The following is a 6,126-nucleotide window of genomic DNA, read 5'->3' on the forward strand; positions in this document are numbered from 1 at the left end:
TCTCTATCAAATGCTTCTGACAATTCCTCTGTATTTTTTTCAGAATTCCTGTCTCTTCAGGCCCTGATACCTTAGCCCGGGGCTCACTGCTACCTGGAAGCACTAATGCAATCTAGTTTTCTCCCCTAAAGCCCATTCTAGCCAGGTGGCAGAGATCGAGAGCCTCACTGTAGGTCACACCCTGGCATGAGGGCTGATCAGCCACTCCATGGTGTCCACGTGGTTGTCTCTGCCTGGGGTGACCCTGCTTTCCGCACCTGGAGCAATCCGGCTCCTCCTTCAAGTCCCTACTCAGGTCTCTGAATTCCAGTTCCACAGGGCTACTGTGAAAACCAAGGCCATGGAGGTCAAGCTCCAGGCACAGGCCTGACACAGACGAAGTACCTGGTCTACGACAGCTCTGATTTATCACTGTTGTCCCCTCTTCTTGCCCACTCCCTTAGGTAATCCATCCCTCCCTCAACCCCCTCTGCCTCTTACACATTCTCACATTGCTGCATGGTTAATGCCGTGCTGACCCTCTCCTCCAATGAATCTCAAATTCCCTGAGGGCAGTGACCTTGTCTTGCTTCCTTAGGACCCCATATCTGGCTCTAGGCCTTACACTTAGTGGACTTCATGTATATTTGCCAATAGACTCTTGTCTCTTGGGATCCACAGACAGTAGTTTGATGAATGGTCAGGACATTGTGATACATTAAAATTCATTGTATGATGTGGCTATAGACACAGACAGAGACTGTGCTGCTGGTGACATCATGTTGGTCTGGTAATTAATAATGATCATTAGTAACGTTTACTTCAGGACAGTGCCCTTGGCCTGGACACGTGGGGAAAATGGTCCAGAGCCTCACCGACTGAGTCACTATGCCCTAAAGGAACGGCCTCTGATAGGGATGAGTGTCTGCTGCTGTGGGCTACCCCAGTATGCCCTTTGGGACAGAAGCTGTGTTTTATTCATCCTACATCTCAATAAACATTTTTTGATAAATCAATGAACTCCTCTGAAATCACACAAAACTAGAGGTGTTGTTGGAGACAAGAGATTCAGAAGAGACCAGGTGTAGTGGCTCACACCTGTAATTCCTGTACTTTGGGAGGCCGAGGTGGGCAGATCACCTGAGGTCAGGAGTTTGAGACCAGCCTGGCCAACACAGTAAAACTCTGTCTCTACTAAAAGTACAAAAATTAGCCGGGCATGGTGGTGCACGCCTGTACTCCCAGCTACTTGGGAGGGTGAGGCAGGAGAAGCCTGGGCAACAGAGCAAGACTCCATCTCAAAAAAAAAAAAAAGGTTAGAAGAAACTTCTTCTGGGTCTTCCAACTCCCCACTGACTGAAAGGAGAAGAGGCTCCAATTGAAGAAAGTTCTAGAACATTCTGTGGGTCCCAGACTTGCTCCACACTCACACCTCTGCACCACAGTACATGCCATGTCCATCCGCAAGAAAACCATTCTGCTGTCTGTCTGGGGACCTCCTGTGTTTTTTCCAGGATCCCACTTACACACCTTCGCCAGCAGGTCTTCCTGCAATAAGGGGGGTCGAGTGCAGCCCCTTGAGAGTTCTAAGTCCACTCTGGCCATTTTCACAAGTTCAAGGCTGTCTCAGGACAAGTAGGAGGAGTTGGCAGACAGGCTCTACCTCTTGTTGATCTATTTTTTTAATTAAAAAAATTTTTGTGTGTGTGAGATAGGGTCTTGCTCTGTTGCTCAGGCTGAAGTACAGCGGTGTGACGATGGCTCACTGCAGCCTCAAAGTCCTGTGCTCAAGCAATCCTCCTGCCTCAGCTTCTCCAGTAGCTGGGCTCACAGGCCAGAATCATCACCCCTGGCTAATTTTTTAATTTTTTTTGTAGAGATGGGGGTCTGGCTATGTTGCCCAAGCTGCTCTCAAACTCCTGAGATCAGGAGGCCTTGGCCTCCCAAAGTGCCGGGATAACAGATGAGCCACCACACAGGCCACCTCCTGTTCATCTAAAATGAAGTTGCCAGCCAGCTGGGCGTGGTGGCTCACGCCTGTAATCCCAACATTTTGGGAGGCCAAGGCGGGTGGATCACTTGAGGTCAGGAGTTCAAGACCAGCCTGGCCAACATGGTGAAACCCTATCTCTACTAAAAATACAAAAAATGTAGCTGGGCGTGATAGTGCTTACCTGTAATCCCAGCTGCTCGGGAGGCTGAGGCAGGAGAATTGCTTGAACCCGGGAGGCAGAAGTTGCAGTGAGCCGAGATTGTGCCACTGCACTCCAGCCTGGATGACAGAGCACGACTTCATCTTAAAAAAAAAAAAAAGAAAGAAAGAAAAAAAGAAAGTGCGGAGGCACAAAATATAAGTTAAAGAGTTTACTTAGCCAAAATAAGGACAGCTGCCCAAAAGACTCAGAACCAAGTGATCTTGGATATGAGTTCCCTTCCCTCTTTGTTACAAACAGGTTTTTAAAGGCAGAAAAAGGAGGACAAGGAGTGGGCTGATACAAAATTGTTTGTCAGGAATTCTCATTGGTTTACAGAAATCACATTGATTAGCGATTGGCTGTATAGTGCTAAGCTATAGGATGTGAGATACAGTGTTCAGTGCAGCATTGTTAGGTTAATTTATAGCTGTGGCAATAGCAAGCAGTTTCAAGAGATAAATACATAACTCAAAGTGGGAGTAGGACTTGTTTGCTGTCTCATTTTAATGTCTCTCTGGGCCTGATAACTTATAGGACTCGCATTCCTCAGGTAAAAGTTATTTTCTCACCACTGAAACAAGATCTGCAGCATAGGGGAAGTGTGCTGGCTGGGTCTGAAGTCATTTTCCAAAATATCCAAGGCGTTTAAATCAGAGCAACTCCATCTTGAACAGGGGCTGGGTAAAATGAGGCTGAGACCTACTGGGCTGCATTCCCAGGAGGTTAGGCATTCTAAGACACAGGACGAGATAGGAAGTGGGCACAACATACAGGTCACAAAGACCTTGCTGATAAAACAGAATGCAGTAAAGAAGCGGCTAAAACCCACCAAAACCAAGACAGTGACAAAAGTGACCTCTGATTTTTCTCACTGCTCATTATATGCTATTTATAATGCATTAGCATGCTAAAAGACAATCCCACCAGTGCCCGACAGTTTACAGATGCCATGGCAGCATCTGGAAGTTAACCTACGTGGTCTAAAAAGGGGAGGAACCCTTAGTTATGGCAATTGCCCACCCGTTTCCCAGAAAACTCATGAATAATCCACCCCTTGTTTGGCATATAATCCAGAAATATCCATAAAAATAGCTGATCAGCTGCCCTCGGGGCTGCTCTGGCAATGCAGTAACCATTCTTTATCCTTTACTTTCTTAATAAACTTGCCTTCACTTTATGGATTCCCCACAATGTGCCAGGTCCAAGAACCCTCTCTTGGGGTCTGGATCAGAACCCCTTTCTGGTAATAAAAGGGTCTTGTCTCTGGCATGACAGGGCATGGGTGCAGACTACAGTGCTGGGAAAGGTATATTAGGAGCAGTTTTTTTCTTTTCTTTTTTTTTTTTTTTTTTTTGAGACGGAGTCTCGCTCTGTCGCCCAGGCTGGAGTGCAGTGGCTGGATCTCAGCTCACTGCAAGCTCCGCCTCCCGGGTTTACGCCATTCTCCTGCCTCAGCCTCCCGAGTAGCTGGGACTACAGGCGCCCGCCACCTCGCCCGGCTAGTTTTTTTTGTATTTTTTAGTAGAGACGGGGTTTCACTGTGTTAGCCAGGATGGTCTCGATCTCCTGACCTCGTGATCCACCCGTCTCGGCCTCCCAAAGTGCTGGGATTACAGGCTTGAGCCACCGCGCCCGGCCTTCTTTTCTTTTTTCTTTTCTTTTTTCTTTTTTCTCTTTTCTTTTTTTTTTAGACAGAGTTTTCGCTCTTGTTGCCCAGGCTGGAGTGCAATGGCTCGATCTTGGCTCACTGCAACCTCCGCCTCCCAGGTCCAAGCGATTCTCCTGCCTCAGCCTCCGGAGTAGCTGAGATTACAAGCACGCACCGCCATGCCCAGCTAATTTTTTGTATTTTAGTAGAGACAGGGTTTCACTATATTGGTCAGGCTAGTCTTGAACTCCTGACCTCAGGTGATCCACCTGCCTCAGCCTCCCAAAGTGCTGGGATTACAGGCGCGAACCACCGCGCCCAGACTTTTTTTTTTTTTTAAGACGAGGTGTCACCTTGTCACCCAGGCTGGAGCACAGTGGCACGATCTCAGTTCATTTCAACCTCCACCTCCAGGGACTCAAGCGATCCTCCTACTTAGCCTCCTGAGTAGCTAGGATTATGGGTACTTGTCATGACACTCAGCTAATTTTTGCATTTTTAGTAGAGGCTGAGTTTTGCCATGTTGCCCAGGCTTGTCTGGAAATCTTGAGCTCAAGAATCCTCCTGCTTCAGCCTCCCAAAGTGCTAGGATTACAGGTGTGAACCACCACACCCGGCCAAGAGTAGGATTTTAAAAGCCGGAACCCCTTGAGGACTAAGCTCTGATTTTTTTTTACCTTGCCCAAATTCCTATCTAAGAGGTCTGGAGAGTCATGCCCTACAAACTATAAATTCTCATCAGATGGGTTTTATTTGACCCTATATATCGTGACTTACTTTCCAATCTGACTCTGGCATAATATTATGTGACAAAGAAGAAAGTCAAAAGATTTTACCAGAAAACATGTTTCTTTGCCATATCTTGAAATGGCGCTGCAAATCAGTCTCTTGTGGGGGAAAATTTGCATCTGTAAAGAATGTCTATTACCAGCCGGGAGCGGTGACTCACGCCTGTAATCCCAGCACTTTGGGGGGCTGAGGTGGGTGGATCACGAGATCAGGAGTTTAAGACCAGCCTGGCCAACATGGTGACACCCCCGTCTCTACTAGAAATACAAAAATTAGCCAGGCCTGGTGGCAGGCGCCTAAATCCCAGCTACTTGGGAGGCTGAGGCAGAGAACTGATTGAACCCGGGAGGTGGAGGCTGCAGTGAGCCGAGATCGTACCACTGCACTCCAGCCTGGGAGACAGAGCAAGACTCTGTCTCAAAAAAAAAAAAAAAAAAGAATCTCTATTAACATAGATAGATATTTTTTCCCTTTCCTTCCCCACCCTCTATCCTCCTCCCGGCTTTGAGTTGTCCCGCCTTTCTGGACCAAACCAATATATTTCTTAAATGTATTTGATTGATGTCTAGTGCCTCTCTAAAACGCTGCGCCCCGACCACTTGGGCACATGTTCTCACGACCTCCTGAGGGCTGTGTCACGGGCCATGGTCACTCATATTTGGCTGAGAATAAATCCCTTCAAATATTTTAGGGTTTGACTCTTTGTCAACACCCTCTTCAAACAAACCTAGGGATGGTCTCTCTGCCTGGATGCCTCTGTGCTGCGACCAGAAGGTCCACAAAGGAGCAGTGAAGCAGGGCTTGGTGCAGGGGCCATGCGGAAGGCACGGATTTTTGGAGACTGGAGAACCCAAGCGCAAATCCCTATCCCACTGCTCACCAACAGGTTCTTAAGCAAATCACTCTGCTTCTCTGAATTTACTGTCCTCCGCTATAAAATGGTCTTCTCGGCAACTGGAGCTAGATGGCTTCGCCACTTTGCTGAGAGATATGAACTGTGCCCAAGGTGGGCGGTGTCAGAGAGGAGCCCCGACGTGGAAACGTCCAGCGTGGGAATCTCTTCTTTACAGGGTCCCCAAGGAACTCCCGGCAGGCCCACTTCAGGGCTCCTTTCTGACACTGCCCAGCTCAACCTCTCAAAACGATTCACAAAATGCTGTAATATCCACGATCCACCCTCACTGCACTGTCCCATCCGCCCCTTTTACAAATAGGAAGACCCAAAGACAAAAATAAGAAACCAAGGCCAGGCGCGGTGGATCACGCCTGTAATCCCAATACTTTGGGAGGCCGAGGCGGGCGAATCACCTGAGGTCGGGAGTTCGAGACCAGCCTGGCCAACATGGGGAAGCCCTGTCTTGTCTCTACTAAAAGTACAAAAAAATTAGCTGGGCGTGGTGGCGGGCGCCTGTAATCCGAGCTACTCGGGAGGCTGAGGCAGTAGAATCGCTTGAACCCAGGAGGCGGAGGTTGCCGTGAGTCGAGATCATGCCACCGCACTCCAGCCTGGGCGAC

Source organism: Macaca nemestrina, chromosome 13 (genome assembly GCF_043159975.1).
Source record: "Macaca nemestrina isolate mMacNem1 chromosome 13, mMacNem.hap1, whole genome shotgun sequence".
In the NCBI taxonomy this organism is placed as follows: domain Eukaryota; kingdom Metazoa; phylum Chordata; class Mammalia; order Primates; family Cercopithecidae; genus Macaca; species Macaca nemestrina.